The sequence below is a fragment of the Pan troglodytes genome, chromosome 5 (assembly GCF_028858775.2).
Source record: "Pan troglodytes isolate AG18354 chromosome 5, NHGRI_mPanTro3-v2.0_pri, whole genome shotgun sequence".
NCBI classification, from domain to species: domain Eukaryota; kingdom Metazoa; phylum Chordata; class Mammalia; order Primates; family Hominidae; genus Pan; species Pan troglodytes.
In genome coordinates, this window is record NC_072403.2 from 70,428,049 (window position 1) to 70,453,451 (window position 25,403).

At 36.3% G+C, this 25,403-nt stretch overlaps 1 protein-coding gene and 1 pseudogene across 1 annotated transcript in view; both read right to left on the minus strand.

The window, feature by feature from the left end:
* LOC100609532 (protein eyes shut homolog) overlaps positions 1-25,403 on the minus strand; it is a 2,075,858-nt gene that overhangs the window by 999,514 nt on the left and 1,050,941 nt on the right. The window lies entirely within an intron of this gene.
* LOC134810244 (transmembrane protein 98-like) lies at positions 15,081-20,415 on the minus strand (annotated as a pseudogene).

Sequence of the window (25,403 nt, forward strand, 5' to 3'; positions counted from 1 at the left end):
AATAAGCTCAGACATTATGAAATGGCCCTGCTCTGAGCTGTTCTGCCTCTTACTACAGTTAGTTCTGCTATAACAATTGTTTTGAAAACACAAATTTATTCTAGTGTAATGGATATATTAGGGTACAATTTAAGCATGGTGTGAATTTCCTGTTTACTTATGCATGAATTCATCCCTGAGGAACACTAGGTGAATGCATAAAACTGCACTTAGCTGAACTGAGCTATGTAGGAATCCACAACAGTGCAAGCACAAACACCCCTCAAGTATCTACCAGCCGCCTTAGCTGATGACATGGGTTATGAGCCACTCCCATCCACCCCTGTAGTTACAGCTTTCCACCTGATTTCAAATAACCCTCCTTTCACCACTTCACAATTACTTGCAGGCTGAAACCTTCCAATAACCTCTCCCTAAAGCAAACTTCACATCTTTCTCAAGGTAAAATACATATTTCATGTATTTTTTTATATATTTATCAATTCCTTAATGTATATGCAATGCACTTTTGACCTTATCAGTTTATCATTTTTTCAGATGTGTCCCTTATGAAGTTGTTGAATGTTATACACTTTACCTCATCTCCACCTTAACATTCACGCTTTTCATTGTGTGATTTTGCATAGCACAGTACATTTTAGGAATACATATGCCACACAGCATAATTGACTGTATCTATAAACTTGTTCAGGTAACATGATCCTCTTCAGTACTCCCTGTAAAAGGTTAAAAATAGTAGAATCAATCTCAGAGCTGTTGACAAAATTAAAATACGTGTGGCGCATTTAGTATATGCCATGCAATATCATAGTACTTAATACATGTTAGATATTGTGATAAGCAGTATAATAGCTCCCTGAAGCTATCCACACACTAATCTCTGGAACTTGTGAATATTTTGTGTTACACAGAAAAGTGGACTTTGCCAATGTAATTAAGACTTTGGATATTCAAATAGAGAGTATCTTGGATGATGCAGGTAGCCCCAGTCTAAACACGTGAACCCTTAAAGGCAGAGGATTTTCTTAGGATGAAGTCAGAAAGATGCAGCAGAGGAAAATTCAGTGAGATTTGAAATTCTTGACAAGCCATTGCTGATTTGAAGATGAAGGCGGGCAAGTGATGTGGGAATGTAGGAGTCTTTACGGACAGGCTCCAGGATAACAGTCAGCAAGGAAAAGGAAATTAGATTTTTCCCTTAACCTCAACGAGGTTAGAACCAGATTCTTGCTAGCTAGCTGACACCTTGATCTGGGCCTTTCCCAACCTGAAATGGAGAAGCAAAACAAGTCCATCCATACTTCTGACCTACGGAGTTCTGGGATATGTTTTAAACTGTGAACTTTTGGGTAATTTATTATGGGAACAATAGAAAATGTAAGTTTTATTGCTATTAAATGTTTCTATTTTTATTAAGGGAAGAGTACATTGCTATTGGGAAAAATATCATTTTAAACTAAAAATGTTATATTTTAAGTTTTTAAGTTAACAAGTCAGTCATCAGTTACTACCTTAAGAGCAGCATGAAAGGAACAAAGGAAAAATTCCTGAGAGAGAAACCTTGGCAAGAAGGAGAGATGTTGCAGGCAAACTCCATTTGCCTCACAAATGTGTTTTGGGCCAGTCTTTCTTTATATGTCGCTAAACTTTGTTAAATATTTGTATATACTTTGGGAGGCTGAGGCAGGTGAATCACTGGAAGTCAGGAGTTCTCCACCAGCCTGGCCAACATGGGAAAACCCCGTCTCTACTAAAAATACAAAAATTATCCAGGCATGGTGCGCATGCCTATAGTCCCAGAACGGGAGGCTGAGGCAAGAGAATTTCTTGAACCTGGGAGGTGGAGGCTGCAGTGAGCCAAGATCGCGCCATAGCACTCCAACCTGGGTGACAGAGTGAGACTCCATCTCGAAAATAAAGAAATAGTATGTCAACTCCAAGTCTTGCCATTAGAAAGACCATAAAAGGTTTAAACCTATATGTTAGTGTCCTATTACTGCTGTAACAAATTACTAAAACACTAGTGTCTTGAAACAATACAAATATATTGTCTCCCAGTTCTGGAGGTCTGAAGTTGAAAATCGGTCTCACTGGTGTAAAGTCAATGTATCAGAGGGCATAGGGCTACTACTGGAGGCACTAAGATAGAATCTACTTCCTCACCTTTTCCAGCTTCTACAGGCTGCCAGCAGCTGTTAGCTTATAGCTCCTTCCTCCCTCTTCAAAGCCAGCAGTGCAGCATCTTCACATCCTTCTCTAACCTCTGCTTCCTTCATCACATCTCCTTCTCTCACGTTTTCCTTCCTGCATCCTTCTTATGAGGGTCCTTATGATTATATCAGTTCTACCCAGATAATCCAGGACAATCTCCCCATCTCAATATCCTTAACTTAATCCTTAAGTAAATTTCCCTGTGCCCTGTAAAGTAGAATATTCACAGGTTCTTGGTATTAGGATTTGGACATTTTGGGAGGGCCATCATTCTGCTTCCCACAGCCAGAAACAAATATATTTCTAATGGAACACATGATTTCTTAAATAATTGTAACAGTTCCATTCCAGCTATTTCCCTTAAATCATATATTCTTGCAGTTTTCCATCCCCTAGAGTCTCTATTTGCTTCAGGACATGAGTAGATAGAACTTCATTAATGAGACAATAGGCTGGAAGAAAGGTTCCAGGTGAAGACTATACTAGTGAGGGGGGAAAAAACAAAAATACTGTTTTTTGGACTCCTCCAATATTATTCCAGTTGTTCCACAAACAACACACACACACACCAGTCTATCTTTCTCTTTATCAATCTATCTGTCCATATAACTACCTATCTATTTAGACGTTTATTTTTCAAAATGATTTATGGTGCCTCTTTTGGTGTTTAATTTTCTAAATGTGCAAACATCTGCATTTTTTTATGAAAGCCTAAAATATGTATCATAAGCATGTCATATTATTAAGCATGTTTTGAGATCTAAAACCAGTTAGTGTTCTGTAAACTGAAAATAAGTAATAAGGTGTTTTTATATTCTCTAAGCCAAATATTCCAACTTACACTTTTATTCTACAACTAATTATCAAGTGTCTACAAAGTGCCAGGCTCTATTCTGGGCCTGGGGATTTAGTAGGACCAGAAACAACAACAACAGGAACAACAAAGGCTAACACAAATATCTGTCTTTATGGAGCTCACAATTCAATAAGATAGCTGAGCAGTAAGTAAATAAATAATAATACAAGGACAGTATAATATGTCACTTAATGATAGTGCTACAGGAGAGTGAAAAAAGGCAGGAAAGTGGGGCTAGGGGCAGGAAGGTTCCAAAGGAAACTGCAATTTTAACTATGGTGGCCAGACTCAGATGCTTTGCTGAGAAAGTATCTGAGCAAATAAAAAGGAGGTGAGAGATAAAGACTCAAGAGTATTTCAAGAAAAGAATCTTTGGTGGAGGAAGTGGAAAATCCTAGAGAAGGAAATGAGATTTATTCTTTGAGAACATTAATTCCATCTTTTAACTAATATTTATTGATGGCCTCAAATGGGTGGGGCACTCTTACATCAGTACACAAAATAAATCCCCTTTCTTCAAAAAACTTATATTCCAAGGAATAACTTGACTTTCCTTTAATTTATTCTACTCTGTCATTTTTCTGAAAATGAGGGAAAATCAATTTTCCTGTTTATGAAACAAGAATAGCACGATAAGGCCAAAAGAGAACTTTAGAGATTATTTAGCCAAAATGTATAAAGTACTAAGAATCATTTTTATAGAATAATGATTGGCCAGTATAATCACCACATTGAAATCTTGGTTTTAGTTTGCTTATTGTTAGTTTGAATTTTAGTTCCATCGCATCTAGGCCTTACATTTGTAGGGCTTCAGTTGGAACCAGATGATATTTGGAACAAAACTGATTTCATGAAGATGATTTCCTAGAGTCTAACACCCAGTAAATGCAGTCAGTTTATTCAAACATTACACAGTTTCCAGAGTAATGTATGTTGCACAGATAAAATAAATCATGGATTTAGAGAGAAGCTGAAGTGTTGTCAACTGGGCTGTAAATGTTTCAACATAATAAACAGTACAGTAGAATAGAAGTAGCTCAAAAGTTGAAGATTTCAGTTTGTGATGCAGGGAAAAAGGATCTGATTTAGGTAGGAAAGAAAAGAGAATTTTAATGATGGAAATGGTCTAAAAGAAATCGCATATATTACGGTTGTCAGTGTGACAGATGGTGAGACTGTATATAATAAAGTCAAAAGATATTTTGACAAGAAAGAAGATGGATCTGACAGTTCAGAAATCAGAATCCTGGGCAGTAAAAAAATGAGAAAAATATAATTGAATGTGTGCTCAGCTGATACATAGTTAATTTTACACAGCCCAAGGCAACAGAGTTTGGGAAATGGTCAGTAGTGTTAGCAGACTTGATAAAACAAAGAGAAGAGGAGGGATAATGTGAAAACAAAGCAAAGGAAGACAACATTCTACCACCTGTGAAATAGTATTTTCAGTAAATTATTTGAAAAAAAAAAACAGAAACTAACCCATCTGAATCCATTCAAAATTGTCATTTGAACAATACAGGGCTAGATTTAAATGCTATTATACTTTACATAAATATACAACATCCCTTAAAGTAAAACTAATTTTTTTCAGAGCTACAAAGGAAATACATTTCATTAACACTGTTTCTTAAAATAATGCTAGAAAACAAGGTCTCTTTTTGACACAGGTATTTGAATTTCCTTGACCATTAACATCTTGTAACTACCATTGTTTTAAGATATAATTCTATTTAAACAAATCTAAAAAGTGATAGATTCTTTAGAACATGAATAAGTTATATAAAGGATTACCCATGTTTCTTTCAAAAAGTGACTGTGTTATTCGCCTGATGTTATGCTAGGCTTCCGTATTGTTATCACAGGGACACTCTCAAGTATAGCTTAAAAATACACTTGTCCTTCACATTCTTAATACTTTTAGGTCAGTATATCTGTAGCAGCAACCCCTTATGTTAAAACTTGGAAAGGGTAAAACATAATGGCTTCATACTGAAGATTTCAGGAGGGGAAAGAAAGGCCCTAAGGAAAAACAAAAAGAAAGAAACTGGTTTAAGAACACACAGTGAGCATGGGCAGAGTGGACACATCGAGGCAGACATTCCACCTGTGTAGTCCATGCTCTTAACAACTTTGCCATAATGACTTATAGCCTTACCTGTGAAACATTCCCCGTCATTATCCTTGTCAGTCACATGTGCATTTACAACAGGAAAATGAGACAAATATCTAAATGCTTTCAGAAGAAACCCAACAGTAGGAAAAAATACCAGAAATGAAGAGTGTCTCTATGTTGTTTTTGTAAAGGACAGAGTTCTCAGAGATATTTTATGTGTATAGATGAAACTAAAAACGGCATTGCAGGATGCTTTAATAATCTTTATTGCATCATATTTGTGAAAATTATACTACATCACCGCCATCTGTAGTGATTCATAAATCACAAGGCAATAAAGCCTTCTAGTAAATCTTATGCCCACTCTCTTCACATTATTGATCCCTTTTATTTGCTGATGCAAGAACTCTTCCATATGTTGATGCAGCATCCGTGATCTATGTATCATTATCCTTTATGTCTAATAGCATTTTCTATAAATCAATATCCTTCCTCTTTGAAGATGGTCCTGCAGAATGAGTTGCTATATGCTTGTGTGAGCATCGCTGAAAGCCTGGAGGTGTGGCATGGCTTGCCATTCCCTCATTAGTCTGAGGAAATTTGTAGGTGATCGTTTGTGGATCTTCCATGGGTTTTGTCACAGCCTCACCCTGTTAACTCTATGTTCCTAGTGAGTAGCCTCAGCAGTTTTAGCCTAATCTGTGCCTAGTGGTCAGCAGTCTTGGATCTGTGCTTATCATCAGATACAGCCCTGTTCCACTACTTGACACTCTCCTTAACCATAACCTCCTGGTGGTCCCACTTCTATCAGCCTCCATCTGCTAACACATCAATCACAGAGGATTTGTTTGAGACTCTTAATACCTCATAATGTTATAATCATTGTTGTTTTTATTTTTTTGTTTTAACATTTAATACAAGGAACCTGCTGTAGTGAGAACATATTTAGTGCTGATTTGATAGTAAACTTGAGGAGCCGATTTAAGCGATTGTAGGTAAAGTCGGTTATCCACTAGTTCTCTAACCCATTCAGGCTGAGCCACTTACAGAAAACCCAATCTGCAGTGTTGTGTTATATTTCTTTTGCCTGCCAGCCTCTCAAAGCATGTGCAGTTTTGACAGTTTTTTTGCCTTGCCTGCTAGCCAAGCAGGTGACAGAACATTGCTGTAAAAGAAACTGCTTTGGATAGCTTTCAACGTTAAATCACTAGCGTAGATTTTTAATGTTAAGCAAAAAGTCCATGGTGCAAATGGAAGTATGTCTGCCTTCATATTTCACAGACTCTTAGCCTAATATGTGTTTGATATGCTATCACCTTAAACCACTAAAGCCATGTGCTGCTCAAACATCATAAAACATACAATCCTATTTTTCTGTAAAGAATAGTTTACATCTGAAGTCAGATTTATTTGAAATTTCACATGCTAACACAAAGCATTAATGTTGAGTGGGAAAACTATAGAATCTTTAGAAAGGTATCAGAATAACTTCAAAATGAATTTAGTATTTTTATGTATTATTATATATATCATCTGATATGCACTGAAAGGATGAAACCATTTAATAAAGGTTAAAAAATAGCATTTGTGGGTCAATAATGACTTCAAAATTAAAACAAGTAACATTCTAATAATACAAGTAATATACCACTTTTAAGAAAAATAATTTGTAAAAGGTGGCTTCAAATTTTGCTGTAGAAATTATGGAAAGAACAACTTAATCTCAAAATCTTTTCTAGTATACCCAAATAAGCTGACTAAGAATTTCAACACTAGAAACTTAACAAAAATGAAAAAACAAATCAAACAAAAACTCCAAAATACACCAAAAATGTAAAAGTGTATATTTATTAGGGTTAATAAATAAAGAAGAAAGTAAAAGAAGAGATAACACAGAATGCTTCTTCCCTCTAACCACCCATTTCTGGTCACAGATGGGAAAATCTTACATTTAAGATCCTCTCTAATATAGATGTTTCTTGTAATACGTAGGATATTAATAGTTCTCTTTGGACCACGATATTCTTGACAATAAGTCCAGTAAGTCCTACAATTCCTTATATCCAAACAGAAAGTTATTGTAGTAGAAATGGGTAATCAAATGACATTTGATTCATTCATTCATTCCACTCATTGAGGAGAGGGTTTCATGTTTTGTGTTACTTTCCTATCATGTTCTCCCAGCCCAACCCCTTCCCACCCATCAGAATAGGGGCTAATACCCCAAAGTATCATATCTTATTGACTTATTTACTCAGACTCAGAGAAGCAATGATTTAAGGCATTATGAGCTCAACTGATTTATCTTCCTAGAGAAATGGAGTACTTCTAAAATAAGAGTCAAAATATTCATATGCCCTAGCCCTATTATGAATACAATATTAAATTTAACTCATCTATTCAGGCAAATAAAAATAATCGTTGTCATTTTGACTTCAAAGTGTCCTCTGACTTACTCCTCCAAGTCTTATTTCAGAACTAAACAGCATCACCACCCACCAAGACCTCCAGCACAGAGGAAGCAGGAGTCATCATTGATTCTATCTCATCCTCAACATTCATTTTATATCCATGTCTTATTGATTTCACCTCCAGTAACTGTTTAATCAACCTCTTCTGTTTAATCAAGCTTTTTCCTTCTTCTGTTTTTACATCCTACAATTTCCTGAGAGCTCTCCTCATAAAACATAAAATTAATCATGTAGCTCCATTGCTGATACATTTAGGTGGCCTTCTAAGGCCTACAAATTAAACCCAAAGCCTTTATCACTATGCAATGTAAACAAAAGTGTTTCAACATGTTCCATTTATAATGATCACTTAATGTTACAGGTTTGAAAATACCCCTATTCTTCCCAAGTATGTTGACTTGACAATATCCAAGACTTTTGTCTCCCTCATTCTTTTCCTTCTTTATAAGTTGTCTTTCATCTTCTTCTCTGTCAAACAAAATTCAATCAACCCTCGAGGGCCCAATTCAAATCTCCCTCTTCTTTTATGAGCCTTGCTCTATACAATCTTTCCCCCACATCACCTCTTTTGCTAGAAATTCTAATTATTTGGATGTTATGATGTGTGATGAATGTCTTTTAACAATTTACATGCCTGCATGTAAATGAGATTCTGGAGGGCAAAGAATATCTAATTCATCCTTGAATCTCAATATTTCACACATTGCCTAGCACTGGAGTTTATAAATATTTATTGAATCAAGTAAAATTCTTTAATCTTTTAAATATGCAAACATGATCTATGTATCTTATTTAAATAAATATGGCTCATGACTTAGTAGCCAACTATAGACAGATATTATAAAACTATATTGTTTAAAGTTCTGTCATGGTATATTTCTACCAAAATGTTCAGATAGAAAAAGAAGAGATTCAGCTGGAAATGCTCTTGTAAAGAACACTTGTATTCATGATAAATAGAAGAATATAGCCCTGACTAATTCAATCAGAAAAGTCCTTTTGTAGAATTCAATCCTATAACCCTATTCAATGGAGTTAATGATTGTTTCACATGAGTGATAGTAATATGTTAAGATTTATAGAAGGGTGTGCAAGAAAACATAGCCGAAAGCAGATATAATATTTAAAACATAATTCCTGTAGAACGAAAACAAAATCTATAAGACAGGGCTCCATAGAAACATAATGTTCCATTTCAGGCTTTCAAAACAGATTTACAAATGAAACATTTCATAAACAATGAATAACATGCACTTAACCTCACACAGAGGAAAATTGCAACTGAGCATGCATGTGTAATTTGCACTACAGTAATCTTACTTTTTAGCAAATGCAATGAATCCTGTCACCAAATGGTGAGCAAAGTGATGGGTGGCATACGGATGTTACTGAAATTCTCTCCAGAGGAATATGGATACAAAAATATAAGTGTAATGTTTTGTACACATAATTTTTAATTGCCAATAAATGTAAATAAATAATTTGAAGCTTGTTTTCATCAAGCTATCGATACGCTCTTTAGAAGAAGCCACTCATAAGACTGAGGAATTAAACATATTAAATTCTTAAAGTTTTATCTTGGAGGTGGGATGATGCTCATATTTCTGCATTGCGTAATTATGCTTTTTTTCAGAGATACAATTTCCTTCAGTTTTCTCACTTGCATAAAGCATGGAATTCTGGTACTTAAAAAATTTATTAGACTTTTAGTTTGTTTTATTTCTTTGCATACATACAAACCATGGGTTACCAGCTGTTTACAAGTTTACTCATGAATCTCAACTCTCCTGCACTGACCTATCATCAAACAGTAGCCATATCACCTACCAGTTCCTCAGGGAACACATGTTATTTAAGCTACTTTTTTCTCTTTAAATGTGTTACAAGTAGTAAACTATATAATTATTTTCCGGAAAAAAAATCCTTGAATTTCTTGTGAATGAAGATAAAAATATCAGTTGAATTAAATAGTGAAAAGTAAAGGTGAGGCTTGTTTTTATATTTACAAAGAAACCCTAATTAATTAATCATCTGCCAACAACATCTTAGCACACAATCTCATAACACAATGTTTAGACAATGACCCAATCCTAGAACATAGTATGGACTTCATTTATGGTTATTGAACCAAAGGTGATGCCATAGATTTTGTAAAATAACTCAGAGGAATAAGTTGTTTCTTTACAAAGTAGCCTAATAAGTACTTTGTCCAAAACAACCTACCTATGTACCATGATTCCTGTCAGCTACATCATCACTTCTAATTCTATTTGAAGATACAGTTGAAACCACTACTGAAGCAGGAAATTTCCCTGACCCCTTCACGGGTTGAAACTGGAATGCATGGGCACTGGAACTAGCTGGCTGCTTCTTCGGGGCGGCAGGAGTGGACTCCCCTGGCTCAGTCTCACTGCATTCCACCCCTCGAGGAGGGGAGTGCAGGTGAACAGGTGCAGGAGCCAGGGCAAGTGCTTTTGGGCATTGGCAGGAGCAAAACTTTGTGCGGGCCCTGTGGCAGTGTCTAGTGAGGAGTACCCATGACCCCTGAAGCCCCAGAGGATGTGTGTTACAGTGTTTTTTTGTTTTGTTTTAAACCTGTGTAAATAAAAAAAAGTAAACTAATAAATACTAATAGCTTTAAATACCTAATTCAATGTTTCTTCTCTTTTTATTCATTTTTTTATTTTTTTGAGATGGAGTCTTGCTCTGTCGCCCAGGCTGGAGTGCAGTGGCACAATCTCAGCTCACTGCAAGCTCTGCCTCCCGAGTTCACCCCATTCTCCTGCCTTAGCCTCCTGAGCAGCTGGGACTACAGGCGCCTGCCACCATGCCTGACTAATTTTTTTGTATTTTTAGTAGAGATGGGGTTTCACCGCATTATCCAGGATGGTCTCTAACTCCTGACCTCATGATCTGCCCACCTTGGTCTCCCAGAGTGCTGAGATTATAGGTGTGAGCCACCGCGACCAGCCATGTTACAGTGTTCTTTTAGTTTTGCCGTCTGTGGACAGCTTAAGTCTTAAACAGCTCAGTGGGCCCCCTGCCTTTTCACGTGTAGTGGTTGCTCTCCACCAGCAAGGGCAAAGAGTCAGTGTGACAGTCTTCACTGTCTGCACCCATGGCTCCTGAGCTCTTGTTCAGTGTCCAGGAAAAATTAGGTCTTACTAACGAATTGGAGGGTGGTGAATGTGGAGGATTTTATTGCTGATGAAAATGGCTCTCTGCGGGGAGGGGAGCTGGAAAGCAGATGGAGTGGGAGGGCAGTCCTCCCCTGGAGTTCAGCAGTCCTTGGCCAGACTCCTCTCTGAAGCCACGCTGTCAAGTTGTCTCTTTGAATTCAAGCTGCTTCTCTTGGATATCCAGTTGCTTCTCTTCTCTGCTCTCTGCTGATGGAGACTGGGGTTTTAATGGGCACAGGATTGGGGGCAGAGCGGGCCATAGGTGGTTTTGGAAAAGGCAACATTCGAGTGGGAAAACAGGAATACATGTTCTCACATTGGGCCACGGTTCCAGGTTTGAGGGTGGGACCCTTGCCAAAGACTTGCCCTCTTCTGCCCAGAATTTCCCTGCCTCCTATCCTTATCACTACTAAGGCTGTATTGTATCAAGAAACCCAAGTGAGATAAATTATATTATTGCTTAACAAGTATTCACTTTCTATCCCCTTCTGTGAAAGGAATATATTCCCTACCCAATTGATGTTGAACGTGGCTATGTGACTTGCTTTTTCTAATGGGATGATAGTGGAAATTATGTGAGTAGAATTTGAAATGTGCTTGTGTGATTTGACTTGGTCTCCTGCACTTTGATCTTTTTTTCATAAAAAGGATATGTCTCAGCTATCTTCAGTTTTAAGAAGGATGAGAAACAAGTGAATGTAGTTCACAGCTAGAAAGCAAGCCTAATTGTGCCAAATCTAATGTAGCTGAACTCATGTCAACCCATAGATGAGTAAGAAATGGATGCTTACTGGCAAGCAGGTTGGTAAGTAGTTTGGTGTAAAAGTAATCATGTTTTTTTGTCCGTAAAAGCAATGGTAAAAACCGCACCAAGCTAATACATGCCAATGAGTTTTGATTTTTTTTTACACAATGTTATTATGGATACAAATGACCGATACACCAAGGAATAAAAGCATTTCATCAATACACAAGGAGAAGAAAGAATTTTAAAAGTTACTTAATTGTGAAACTATTGGTTTAACTGGTAAAATAGTTGTACAGGTGAAAGTTTAGTTTTGTTATGCATGTAAAGACATTAATAACAGAAGATTTTGAAAAGTAAAGCATCCAGTGAGAAAATATAAAAGGAAAATGACAAATATAGAAAATTCTTAGGAATGTTATTGGTGAAAGGAAGGAAAAACTAAGAGTGAAGCTTGAAGGGGTATTAGAAAATGGAAGCCTTGTTAAATTTTTGTTTCTTTTTTTCTTTAAAGGAATAAATGATCTAAATATATTTACAATTAGAAGAGAAATATCAATGAAGCAAGAGCCCTAAAATGCAAGGGAGGGACTTATTAACTGATTTCAAACAAAGCTTTGGCTCAGCTGAGTTGTGAATGACACTGCACAAAGTGAAAGAGAGGAAACAAACTTACTCTGAGACAGGAGGAAAAAAGAGTAATGTTACGGATAAGTTCTAAAGACATAAGGAAGCTGTGATCACCTAGATATGTTGAAATGACAAGATAGATAGCAAACAAAGGCACTTGTGCTAGATGACCTATATTTGCCAACATGGGATAAGGAGATTGCATGACTGAATAACTTGGAGAAGAGCACAAACAACTTTTACTTTTACTTATTTATTTTTTTTGAGATGGGCATCCCGCTCTCTCACCAGGCTGGAGTGCAGTGGCGCGATCTTGGCTCACTGCGACCTCAGCCTCCCAGGTTCAAGCAATTCTCCTGCCTCAGCCTCCAAGTAGCTAGAACTACAGGCACGCGCCACCATGCCCAACTAATTTTTATATTTTTAGTAGAGACAGGTTTTCTCCATGTTGGCCAGGTTGGTCTCCATCTCTTGACCTAGTGATCAGCCTGCCTCGGCCTCCCAAAGTGTTGGGATTACAGCCATGAGCCACCATGCCCGGCGTGTATCAATAACAAAGATGATGGTGACAAGAGCAAACTGTCTGAAAATTCGATGTTATTTATATTAGTAATACTACAAACTCTTAGTCTTGTTAAGATTAATTCCAAAATGTGATCTTAACGTAAATTCGAGGATTCATTTGGGGCAGGCAATTCAATGTCTAGGGTCCATTTACTTCTGCTTTCCTGTTTTTAACGTAGGGCAACTACAATTTCATCTTGGAGAAAAGAAAATCATAGATTTTATCAAATAACCTCATCTTTTACATGAACAAGATAACTATTTACTTTCTCTTTAAAAATAAAGCATACTGAAACTGGACCCCTTCCTTATACCTTATACAAAAATTAACTCAAGAAAGATTAAATACTTAAACGTAATACATAAAACCATAAAAACTCTAGAAGAAATCCTAGGCAATACCATCCAGGACATAGGCATGGGCAAAGACTACATGACTAAAACACCAAAAGCAATTGCAACAAAAGCCCCAGTTGACATATGGGATCTAATTAAACTAAGAGCTTCTGCACAGCAAAAAACAAAACCAAAAACAAACAAACAAAAAAACAAAAAACAAAAAACTATCATTACAGTGAACCGGCAGCCTACAGAATGGGAAAACATTTTTGCAATCCATCTGACAAAGGGCTAATATCCAGAATCTACAAGGAACTTAAACAAATGTACAAGAAAAATACAACGCTATCAAAAAGTGGGCGAAGGACAGGAACAAACACTTCTCAAAAGAAGAAATTTATGCAGGCAACAAACATATGAAAAAAAGCTCATCTTCACTGGTTATTAGAGAAATGCAGATCAAAACCACGAGATACCATGTCACACCAGTTAGAATGGTGATCATTAAAACGTCAGGAAACAACAGATGCTGGAGAGGATGTGGAGAAATAGGAATGCTTTTACACTGTTGGTGGGAATGTAAATTAGTTTAAACATTGTGGAAGACAGTGTGGCGATTCCTGAAGGATCTAGAACCAGAAATACCATTTGATCCAGCAATCCCATTACTGCGCATATACCCAAAGGATTATAAATCATTCTACTAAAAAGACACATGCACACGTATGTTTATTGCAGCACTGTTCACAATAGCAAATATTTGGAACCAAATCAAATGCCCATCAATGTTAGACTGGATAAAGAAAATGTGGCACATATATACCATGGATTACTATGCAGCCATAAAAAAGGATGAGTTCATGTCCTTTGTAGTGACATGGATGAAGGTGGAAACCATCAATCTCAGCAAACTAACACAGGAACAGAAAACCAAACAGCACATGTTCTCACTCATAAGTGGGAGTTGAACAATGAGAACACATGGACACAGGGAGAGGAACATCACACACTGGGGCCTGTCGGGGTTGGGGGGCAAGGGGAGGGATAGCATTAGGAGAAATACCTAATGTTGGTGACGGGTTGCTGGGTGCAGCAAACCACCGTGGCACGTGTATACCTATGTAACAAACCTGCATCGTCTGCACATGTATCCCAGAACTTAAAGTATTAAAAAAAAAAAAAAAGATGTTATTACCTCCTGGACTGGATTGCAGAGAAAACTGAAAATGTTTTAACACACTAGTGTTTCTACTGCCAAATTCCTGTTAGCTCATTAATTGCATTCCATATACACCTTTGCAAATGTTTGCCCTATAGTCTGTTTATAAACATCTTAGATATGGCAGAAATTTTTTAAAAAGTAAAAGAGATAAAAAACAACATTCATATGAATTATACTAATTTATTTTTATTTTTGAATTATTATTTTTTGAGGGAATCATAAGTATAAATTTACTGTATACCTAGTGGCGTATAGTAAAATTGTAGGCATAAGGATAAAAGGAAATAATAAACTTCATAGTGCTAAGCTTCAAACCCAAACCTCTAAATAACAGGACAGGCTCAGATACCTCAGGGATCAGGCAGATAATACAAATAAATGAAACAGGCAAAAAAGAGTACAGTCTTGCCAAGAGAGGCAATCCCTACTTAACTCCAACTGATTGTTCTCGTTTGAAAACACAAATCACAACTGCCAAATCTGACTGTTCAGGAGAAGCCAGAAATTCTGATGTTTAATGTGAAACCTCTAGATTTCTTATATGGTAGCATAATTTTCTTGAAAACACTAGGGAATCTAAATAAAGCTGACCATCTATCAGTTTCAGTGCTGTGTTGTGCAAATGATGAATGGCATATCCCCTAATTGTGGTATTAGACTGCCTCTCACCAGCCACAATTTGTAATTGCAACAATGGCATCACCAGATAGGACTCTCCTGCTTTGCTATGCACACATTCCTGAGCCCTGGAGAACAACTAACTCTACAGGAAAAAGTGGAAGGCTCATCTAAGCCATTCTTGCTAGCTTTCATGACTAGCTGCTGGCCTACAGGCAATAAATTCCCAACTGCTCCTGCAAGAAGGCTTTAGGGCCTGGGAGGTCTTTATCTGGTTCAGAAGGCAAGGCTGCTTCTCAAAGCACCTCCAAGTGCTTTGGGGCCCCTGTTCAGATGGCAGGCATTTCTGGTTACCAGCACCTGATGACTGACAGGAGCAGGGCAGTCGTACTCACATCCAGGAGCTTGGTGCTTAACAGATGGTACACTGATTTCACAACATCATCTACTCTGGGGATGATCCACTTGGCCACCACAATGATGCTGCTGACAGTGGCTGAAGTCTTCTTCTCAGCCTCTGAGCCCGTTGTCATGGCAACAAGTTTTTCTCTCAAAGTGTGACAAATCTTCAAGATGACAATGCAGTGGGACATGAGACCCAAGGCATCCTAGATCCAGTCTTCATTCTCCAGAATGGGCTCTATGCCAGAGTGGGCGATGATGACATCATCTAGTTCTAACTCAGAGAGCTCAGATTGGGTCTCCATGGCACCCAAGAGACTCATAATGGGCTTGGAATCATAGCGCTGCAGCAGGTCTCCTGGCCAGCGGTAGCGCTGCACTCAAACCACCACCAAGACTGCAAACAAAGCCAGAAAGATGGTAGCCAGCACGCTTATGGCAACAATCACTGTGGCCTTCTTGCTTCTCGGTGGCTCCTGACTTAGTCTCACTCATATCCTCCTCATAGGCTAAATTTTCTGAACTGTAGATGAGCAGTCCCATGGCGATGGGAGCAAGCTATATTAACTTATTTTTTAAAGAAATGAAGAAGTATTTTTTAAATACCACAAAATATGATACCTTCTATTATGTTTAAAACAATAAAACAAACGAAACCCTTAGATGACAAATCCTAGTAACAATATTATATGGTAGTGCTTACCCAATCACGAATCTTCTGCCCACATTGCAGATATTTTAAGGGAAAAAAAAACAAGTAGAAACAAACAAAAAAATAGATTTACTGCTGGCCATATGGAGAAATTCTATTTTCAATAAATAATATAATTCAGAAAAGCTTTGTTGAGGACTAAAGCGAATAAGCACTTTGTAACCTTTACTTCCAAGAAACATTCCTTTTATTATCCATGTAAGTTATCTATAGAAAAAAATATTTCTAGCATGTTTTTATTTTTTTTTTAAGTTTTGTTTGAAGCTTTGAAGTATTCCTTAGCAATTTGTGTTTGGAGAGAAAAACTAGATATCTGGCATATGCAATAGGCACAATTTTTAGTTTGCAAGTGTTTTGATGTGATTTTTTCCACTGAAAATATTGCTATAAGAGCATAGAAATCAGAATAAGTTAAATCAATCTCCTTATAAAAAATTTTGGGGTTTGTGTAAACAATCTGCTGTAAGTTGTTTATGACTATTTCTAAGTATTTCTGTTACCCATTTACAATTTTTTGTAAAAGTTGAGGCCATTCTGCTCCATTTTCTCTAAGTTCTCTCTCAAGGAAAAAATAAATTCTACCTAAAACTACACTAGAAAGTGTGTATATGCTCGCACATGTGTCCACATGGGGAAGAGTAGAGATTGGAGAAAATGTTCACACGGACAGGAAGGGGTATTACTGTGCCCTCTCAGAAATAAAGAACAAAATCAAGAACACTATGATTTTTCTTAATTTTAACATATCTTTTGAGTATTTGTATATAGTGACATTCTCATTAACTATGATTTCAGAGCAATAGGAATTCTATATTTATTATTCTATTATTTTTCTATTAGTTCTTTCTCTCTAATGTATGTTGCACAGAGGTATGCTTATATAAACCTAAATATGTTAATGAGGTGATTAAGACATAATATGCACTATATTATAAGACTGAAGTGTCTAGTCTAAATGACTTACTTTATGGTACAGTATAGGTTAAGTTTTCTGACTTTTTTTTTTTTTTTTTTGAGACCCTGTCATGCTCTGTCGCCCAGGCTGTAGTGCAGCGGTGCAATCTCCGCTCACTGCAAGCTCCATCTTCCGGGTTCACGCCATTCTCCTGCCTCAGCCTCCCTAGTGGCTGAGACTACAGGCGCCTGCCACCATGCCTGGCTAGTTTTTCGTATTTTTAGTGGAGACGGGGTTTCACCGTGTTAGCCAGGATGGTCTCGATATCCTGACCTCGTGATCAGCCTGCCTTGGCCTCCCAGAGTGCTGGGATTACAGGCGTGAGCCACCGTGCCCAGCCAGTTTTCTGACCTTTTTTTCTGCCTCCTGTGCACTATCTTATTTATTTAAATTTGGATAGTGACACAACTGATCTGAAAATTGCATGAATATACTCCTTTCAGATAATAATATATCCATGAGAAGAAAAAACACAAAATTTGAAAAAAATTGTATAACTTATACTTTGTCTTATTTAAGTATTTCTACTACATGGCAAGTAAAATATTTGAGTTTGATTTCACTTTCTTAAACTGAAAGGAAAATGATTGTACACATTTGAATAATATATTATTGAAACCTTAATGGTATTAGGGAAATATCAAAAGAGAAATATTTACAATTGTTACAATTGATGGATAGTGTCTGACAAAAGTATTTATTTTTTGACCTAAATGTAGTTTGGCTATTGATGAAGTTGTTAGGTAGCAATTTACTAATGTATATAATATAATAACCAATAGATACAAATTCCTATTTCATGGAGGTTGGAAATAAAGACAAAATAAAGAACTATGATCACACTGGGAAACTGAAAACATAAGCATATAATTAGATTAATTTAAATAGAGCTTTTTTGAGTTACATATTTCAGTTACAATCAAACCGATAGCTTAGTTCTTGAAGTTCTATAAAAGATGAATTAAATCTAATATATGCAATTGGTTGTATGCTCGAAAATTAGTTACTGAAATTCTCAAGCCCTTTCTATATTATTACAAAGGTTTTCTTCTGATAGCATATACTACTGGTTAATAAAAATTCACAGTAAATTCACTGAAAATATAACAATTTAAATTTTAACAATTTTGAAACATTCCACACTGGATTTGAATTTATTCTTTCCATTCCCTTTTCATTACATGTTTTAAGAAACTTCTATGAATATTACCTTTTATAAAAATGAGATACTTAAATACATTACATATAAATAGAAATCATGTAGTTAAAAATAAAATTCTATTTTTGAGTATTGAATGAACAATGAGGAAACTACTGACTTCCTAGAATATTTTAGATATATTCAAAATAAAATTCTCTAAAGAGTGGTTGAAGAAATAACTGAAATGTTAATTTCTTAAAACAGTCTTTACTCTTTTAGTGGTATTGCACTAACTCTATGACTCAGTGACAATAAAACTACTTTAAAGTATTTTTCCTAGAATCATTACAGAGTATTCGTTACAAAAGCTTCGCCAAACTTGTTCCTCCCTTTGGCCCATTCTCGTAATTGTTACTATTTTATCTTTTCTGTAGAGTCTTTCCTGGTAAGTCAAATATTTTCCTGTTTTTAACATTACATTTCTATTGTGAAATGAGTCCTGCGTGAGGTATTTCTATATTTTCGAATTAGCAGTGTTTATTAAGTGCATATGCCAGTTCTCACCACTGTGTCAGACACTGAGTCAAGGCTGGACTATACATGAGTGAGCAAAATCAGATTAGGGAAGCTTACTGTTGAAGAAGACAGAGAATAAGGTAATCACACAAAGAAACATAAAATAAAAATTCACAATAATTCCTACAAAGAAAAATTGTATAAAAATGTGAGGGACGTGTCCTTCTCTAGGAAACAGAAGAATACAACTTATCATTTTATATTACCTTATGATGTTTCATTGTGTATTTTCATTGTATATTAGTATAGTTTGCCTTTCAAATTGTGTGTCACCTAAATTGTGAAGAAACAATGTAATGTGTACTATTTTTTATTCATCCCTTTGAATCTAGGCACATAAAAGCTGTGTCTGATAGCTTACTACCTGCATGAAGACCAATATTATTTTTTGTGATAGAAATCTTATAATAATCCACTGTGATATAAAAAGTTTCTGGATGTGCATCTTTAAAAATCATAAAATGCATTTCTTTAGCAAAACAGCCGAATCAAATATCATTGATATCAGTATTCTTTTCTTTTCCTAATTCAATATTCAGTTTTATTTTTTTAACCGTATGTTCTACTTTAGTAAAAGACCAAGTTTTATTGGGTAAAATATAATTTATGATGTTATATAACAGTCCATTTTAAACAAAATGCAACCACGCTTTAACCTGGTAGAGAAAAACAATGGTAATTCATTATCCAATGATCATCGCAAAACCTTTCTCTGAAGCAAAATCTGGAAACGTTCACCTCTCTTTTCCTAAAGCTGATTCAGCCACAGAGATGGCATCACAAGCTTGGCACTTGGTGTAATTTCATTTTCTGCTGTCACCATCTTGAAATTTTTAATATTTTTATCTTGGAATGTATGTTTTGCAAGTGAGGTCTGATAGGTCTGATAGGACAATGGAACATGCCAGTGAGCAGAGCTGCTTCCTTTGTAGACATCACGCCCTGTTTCTTATGAACACAGAATTCTTGTGGATCCACAACATGCAGGAGTTCAGGAAGACTCAGATCTACTACAAAGTCAGAGTGTTGCATGAACCATCGAGTAACTGTGATAAGGAAAGGGAGCACTGACATCCTTAAGAGGTCACAGTTTCCATTTGAGCAATACTTGCTTTAACTGTGGAAACAATGCAATGATGTTCTATCATGAATGAAAAACTCTCCATATCCTTTATTTGTTTTACTCCTCTGTATTAACCAACCATCGATGCTCAAAGCCATGTTTCCTTTTCCTTATAGTCTTTCTTTAGCTTATCACTATGCTAAAGGTATAGAGGTTGGTAGCATGTGTACTATCGAGAAGTGAAATAAAAACAATTGTGTTAGTTTGTGCAGTATTTCCACCATTCTGATAAGGATTTGATGTAATTTAGATATTTGTCCCCTCAAAACCTCATATTGAAATGTGATCTCCAATGTTGGAGGTGGGGCCTGGGAAGTTGTTGGGTCATGAAAGGGCTGGATGGGGCTGGATCCCTCATGAATGGCTTGGTACCCTCCCTACAGTAATGAATGTGTTCTCACTCTAATAGTTAGCGTGTGTCTGACTGTTTAAAAGAGGCTGGTACCTTTCTTGCTTCCTATTTCCTTGTGTGACAGGTCTGTTCTTCCTTCACCTTGCTCCATAAGTAAAAGCTTCCAAAAGCTTTAACAGAAGTCGAGCAGATGTTGGTGCCATGCTTGTACAACCTGCAGAACTGTGAGCCAAATAAACCTCTTTTCTTTATAAGTAACTCAGTCTCAGGTAGCTCTTTATGGCAGTGAAAAACAGACTAATGCAGGATAAAATATGTGTTGTGGAATTTTGGTGTGCTACTTTCAAGTTAAAGGCCCTTATATTTGTATAGGAAATGGCATTGCACAATAGAAAATGAACAGTTTAGTCTATGTTCATATTTGAAAATTTTAATTTTTCTTTATTTAAAACAACAATAGTGGCAATTTAAAAAATATCATGACAAGATGAGAGAAAGGCCATGCAAAAAAGGAAAAAGACTCAAATTTTAGTAATTTTTTTTGAGATGTAATTTTGCCCTTGTTGCCTAGGATGGAGTGCAATGGCATGATCTCGGCTCACTGCAACCTCAGCCTCCCAGGTTCAAGAGATTCTCCTGCCTCAGGCTCCCGAGTAGCTGGGATTAGAGATGCCTGCCACCACATCCCGCTAATTTTTGTATTTTTAGTTTTAACCATGTTGGCCGGGCTGGCCTCGAACTCCTGACCGTAGGTGGTCAGCCCGCTTCAGTCTCCCAAAGTGCTGGGATTACAGGCGTGAGCCACCATGCCTGTCCAGTAATTTAACAGTACTTTTTTCTTCCTGTTTGTACAAGAGTGTCCTTTTTTTCACTCTACTGAGCTGGACCTCTATAGCCTCAGACAATCAAATACTCTTTTTCATCATACAAGGTAGATGGGTTAGTCATGCAACAATCATTTCAGTCACATCTCAGTAAATTTATGATAATCACTATTTTGTTTTTGAAAACTAAAACTATTCACTCACATTAAGAAATTAAAACCATGCTGTGATGCCATTTACTGGAGGAACTTGTAATATAGTAGTTTAAAATCTAAACAAGAGACAAAGGTGAAAACTAAGGACAATTGTCTGTGTATACCAACCAAGGAAGATAATTATTTTTATGAGTTAAACTGCAGGTTTTTCTTTAAAGACTAAAGTTTAGCAATAATGATCATGACCACATATAAAACAATTTCTATGGTGCTAGTATCAAAATGTTATTACCAGAAAGATCTGTTTAGGCATCTTAATCTCTAATCATATCAGACAGATTGCATGTGTACTAAAGTATTCAAATTTATTTTCTCTATATCCCAGTTGTACCTATTGTTCTTTGCTAGGTAATTCCATTCAGAACCATTACTTTTCTATACAACAGAAGCACCTAGAATAAAAACCTTGATTGCTTTCCTGAATAATATTAAAAAATTTCTATTTACCACAAAATTCTGTAAGGACCTTAAAACAATACCGACATTCCTTCAAATTCTCAGAAATTCTAAAATGTAATTTACATAAATGTTAGGGTCCTAGAATAACCCTATTAGGGTTCCTTCATCCATTTTGTAGGGGCAGGGGAAATATAAACAATACTATTATTAGGAAAATAAGTGAATAGGAAATAATGTTTTTAAACCCTTATTTTATGTTAATAGTTGTTACACACATTAGGCTAAGGTGTTAATAATAAAAAAATATAAGAAACTCGTAGAACTAATTAGCAAAAAATCAAACCAATCAAAAATCTGGTGGGGGGTGTATTTCTAGGGAGAGGTAACTAAATGGTAATTGCTAATAAAACTTACTGATTTCTTTTCCTAGTCTTAGGAACTTTCTTCAAGCATTTAAAGTATGAAGAGAAAGTATTCTTTCTCCTCCTCATCAGAACCCCTAGCACAATCTACATAATCACAATAAATTTACATAAAATACAGTTATGAGCAGTTCTAATACATTTCCTAAATCTTGAAATACTTTATTCTATTGTTTCTACTATATTTTCAAATTATAAAAAAAATATGAGAATGAATTATCTTTGTTTTATACTTCAGTATTAGGTCATGGAATCTACATAATGGTTAAATGATTATTAGTTTCTTGTATTTCAAACACTCATTAAAAGCTTATATATTCTGTTCACCTTGGAGAACAGGTGATCTGTGGAAGCAGAGCAAAATAGTTTCTGTGTCCATAACTTTTAATGCTAATCTTTATTTTAGTTTACTTTGGTACCTAAGCAAACCTATATTCTAGCATAATTAAGCAGAGGAGAGACCATAGAGCACCTACACCACGGAACAAAGTAAGGTGATGGCTCTACTCTGGTTGTCACTTCCCATATGTCTGTGAGACACATTATCATACATGCCTGTCATTGCACAGTAACTTTGAACATCCAGCTAAAATTCCAGAGTCTGTCCAGAAAGAATATGTCCACTTTTTTTTTTTTTTTTTTTTAACTGAGTCTCGCTCTGTCGCCCAGGCTGGAGTGCAGTGGCGCGATCTTGGCTCACTGCAAGCTCCGCCTCCCGGGTTCACACCATTCTCCTGCCTCAGCCTCCTGAGTAGCTGGGACTACAGGCGCCAGCCACCACGCCTGGCTAATTTTTTGTATTTTTAGTAGACACGGGGTTTCACCATGTTAGCCAGGATGGTCTCGATCTCCTGACCTCGTGATCTGCCCGTCTCGGCCTCCCAAAGTGCTGGGATTACAGGCGTGAGCCACCGCGCCCGGCCATGAATGTTCTTAATGACATCTAGCATGGTGAATCCTTTTCAGAAGGTTTTTGATTGACTTTGTCTAGATCTATCAGAGAAATCACTGCCTATGACAGCTGCAGCCTTATGAAATGTATTTCTTAAATAATAATACTTGAAAGTCAAAATTACTCCTTGATCCATGGGCTGCAGAAGGGAAGTTACGTTAGCAGGTATGAGAACATTAATATTCTTGTACATCTCCATCAGAGCTCTTGGGTGACCAGGCACCTCGTCAATAGTATTTTTAATTTTTTTTCTGCTCAGTAAGTCTGAAAAACGGACTTAACATATTCAGTAAGCAAACTGTAAACAAATGTGCTGTCATCCACGCTTTGTTCCATTCACAGAGCACAAGCAAAGTAGATTTAACATAATTCTTAAGGGCCTTACGATTTTGGGAATGGTAAATTAGCATTGGCTTCAACTAAAAGTCACTAGCTGCATCAGCCCCTAGCAAGAGGCAACTTGTCCTTTGAAGCTTTGAAGCCAGGCCCTGAATTCTCTCTATCTGTGAATGTCCTAGATGGCATCTTCTAAGAAAAAGGCTATTTTATCTACATTGCAAATCTGTTATTTGGTTAATCAATTATGTTAGCTAGATCTTCTAGATAACTTTCTGCAACTTCTACATCAGCACTTGCTCCTTCACCTTGTACTTTTATGTTATGGAAATGGCTTTTTAAAAAAATTAAACATTATGAAGCAACCACTGCTGGCTTCAGATTTTTCTTCGGCAGCTTCCTCACCTCTTTCAGCCTTCACAGAATTGAAGACAGAGAGTCAGGGTCTTGCTCTGGGTTAGAGTTTTGGCTAAAGAGAATGTCATACCTGGTTTGATCTTCTATCCAGATCACTAAAACTTTCTTCCTAGGAGCAATGAGGCTGCTTCTGTTTCTTACTATTTACACGTTCAGTGGAGAACCACTTTTAATTTTCTTCAAATATTTTTTTTTTATTTGCATTCAAAACCTGGCTATTTGGTGCAAGAGGCCCAGATTTCAGCCTGTCTTGACTTTCCATATGCCTTCTTCAATAGGCTTAGTCATTTCTAGCTTTTGAGTTAAAGTGAGACACATGTAACTCTTTCTTTCACCTAAAAACTTAGATATCAATATAGGGTTATTAATTGGCTTAATTTTAATATTTTTATGTCTCACCAAATAGAGAGATTTGAGGAGAGGAGAGAGCTAAAGAAGAGCGAGTTTGTGGAGTAGTCAGAACACACATTTACTGATTGTTTGCCATCTTATATGGGTGTGGCTTATGGCCCACTCAAAACAATTACGATAGTAGCATCAAAGATCACTAATCATAGATCACTGTAACAGATTTAATGACAATGAACAAATTTAAAATATAGTGAAAATTACCAAAAAGTGACCCAGAAACACAAAATGAGCACCTACTGTGGCAAAAATGGTGTCAATAAAATTGGTCAAAACAGGGTTACTAAATACTTCGCTATCTTGAAGTGTAATATGATGAAGTTTGACTGTACTTAAAACTGATCGAGAGAGTAGAATTTATGTTAAATGTTCTTCACATACACACAAGTAATAATAAAGGAGGCAGTAGAAAAATTTGGGAAGTGATGGATGTGGTTATGTCCCTGATGGTAGTGATGGGTTCACAGGTGCATACTTATTCTCAAGCTTATTGAGTTGTAAACATTAAGTATGTACAACTGTTTACATGTCAATCATATTTAAATAAGACAATTTTAACAACAAGAAAGAAATACTCTCCTGAGAATTTCAGGACCTCAGAGGGAATGGCTCCATGATGCACACAGGGAGCTTAATCGTGTGCATTCATTCAGTTTTTCAGTTTTGTCAAAGCTTCTCACATTACGAGGCAAGTATGAAAGCCACAAAATCACCGGTGATAAAGGAATTAGGTTAACTGCAAATAAGAAAATTTAGTAGTGAATACGGAAGACTTAAGATTAAAGGATTTAGTCTCTTTCCTCCCATACTGTGCTATCTGCTAAGATTTACTTCTTTGTCTGAGGACAGAGTAGACATCTAAAAATGACCTCATTTGAATTATCTTCTAGTGAAATGAGATGGAAACCGAGGTGACATTCAAGCAGAAACAAAATGAACAAATGTGATAAACCTAAGTTTACAGCATAAGACTAATATCTGCTATAAAATTACATTTTAAAGATTTACTTATTTTATAGAAATAAGTCTATAATTTTTTTGAACCTTACTGGTAGTGCCTACAGAACCATGGGGTGATTTCATAAATATGACATGTGTAGGTGACAAAAGACAAAAGGCACCAAGCCCAATCTAAAATGCCTTTTAATTTCACATCTGGCCAAACCACATAATTGCTACAATTATGTAAATGAAAGTCTATATTTGGCAAACTTCCAT